The sequence below is a fragment of the Rutidosis leptorrhynchoides genome, chromosome 8, assembly GCF_046630445.1.
Source record: "Rutidosis leptorrhynchoides isolate AG116_Rl617_1_P2 chromosome 8, CSIRO_AGI_Rlap_v1, whole genome shotgun sequence".
In the NCBI taxonomy this organism is placed as follows: Eukaryota; Viridiplantae; Streptophyta; class Magnoliopsida; order Asterales; family Asteraceae; genus Rutidosis; species Rutidosis leptorrhynchoides.
The window spans coordinates 267,330,374-267,332,500 of NC_092340.1; positions in this window are offsets into that span (position 1 = coordinate 267,330,374).

The window sequence follows — 2,127 nt, forward strand, 5'->3', positions numbered from 1 at the left end:
TAAAAACAACATCGAAGTACTAAAGCATCCGGTACTTTGGATGGGGTTCGTTAGGCCCAATAGATCTATCTTTAGGATTCGCGTCAATTAGTAGATCAGTTTACTAATTCTTAGGTTACCAAGCAAAAAGGGGCATATTCGGCTTCGATCATTCAACCATATAATGCAGTTTCGATTCCTTGTGTCTATTTCGTAAAACATTTATAAAAATTTTGCATGTATTCTCAGCCCAAAAATATAAAGGGTAAAAAAGGCAAATAAAACTCACCATACTGTATTTTGTAGTAAAAATACATATGACGAATTTAACAACTGAACAATGCAGGGTTGGCCTCGGATTCACGAACCTATATCATTTGTATATATATATTAAAACATATAACGGAAATCACATAATTTTTATTTATTAATATATATTACTTATATATTTTTGTATTTATATAGGATTTATATTAACTTCCATTTAAAACACATACTTATATTATATCTTAAATTATATGTGATATATATTTATTTTGTATATATATATATATATATATATATATATATATATATATATATATATATATATATATATATATATATATATATATCTTAAAGTGATTGATATCTATTCGTTTAGTTATATTAATATATATATGTCCATATATTTATATATATATGTTTAGTGTTAATTAAAATTAGTAATTTGTTATACAGAGGTATTTATAGGAAATATATATATATATATATATATATATATATTTGTTTGATATACAGTTATATGAAATATTAATATAATTATGGTATATGTAATATGTATACTTTTATGTACATAATAATTATCTAAATTTTTTTTATAGTTTTGATAATAATGGTTTACTAATAATAAATATATTGTTAATAATAATAATACTAATAATTATAACTATAATTTTACTACTAAAGATAATAGTTTTAATAATGATATTAATACTACTATAAATGATAAAATGTTAATTTGCATTTTGATAGTGATAATAATAAATAACTTATCAAAAAAAAAAATATATATATATAACAACAATTGTAACTAACATCATAATCATAATACTAATAATAATAAATAATAATTACTACTTTAGTAGTTATAATAACATTAATAATCAATAAACATAAGAATAATAATAATAATAACAATAATAATAATAATGATAATAATAATAATAATATTGAGAATAAGAGTGTATACCCTTCAAATAAGCTTTTTATAAAAAGAACACCCCAAACGAGACTCGAACCCATGACCTCTCGAACACCCGAACACATCTAGACCAGCTGGGCTACCGACGATTTTCTGTTAAAATATGGATTGCATTTATATTTAATTCGTTTATGACCTGTCTCCTTATTCCTTCTTCTTCTTCGATTTTCAAACGATCACAAATCACTTCACTTATTAAACTTATTTTAAATCATTCCTTAAGATTATAATTAATTATAATAATTCGTTTGGTTTATAAAAGGCGAAAATTAAAATAACAAAAATTTATATAAATCAGACAGGAAAAAAAAAATCTGATGTTCGATAAAAAAAATTAAGAACTCAAAAATAGAATTCGATTTTCGTAACGTTTTAGCCAAAGTTCATAACACCAAATATATTACAAATCATCTCTAGAAACTAATAAAATTATCAATTTATCTCAATTTGCAACAGAAACTCCGAATTTAACTGAAGAACAAAAGTTGACTTTTTGAAGTTAAAAACTTTGACTCAAGAATTTGAGTTCGTTTTTAAGAATTGGGACATGGGATTTTGCATAAAGATTTCTTGGAGGATTCCTAACAAATCCTCACTAATAGATTTTGAAATTAATTTGAAAATCAAGTTTTTGATTAGATGATACAAAACAGAGAAAAATGGGCTGCTATGAACATAAATTAACAGATTGAAACAGATATTAATTGTTATAATTGTTTTTGTTAGTGAAAAGGAATTAGGATGAATGAGTTTAATTACCTGAATTATTCGATTATATACAAGTGTGGGTCTCAGTTTGTGATTACAGGTAACAAAAAAAATATATAACTAAATAAATAAATAGAAAAGAAAGGATGTTGATCTATAACAGATTTTGGCTTTTCTGAAAAGGTGGAATCTGATTA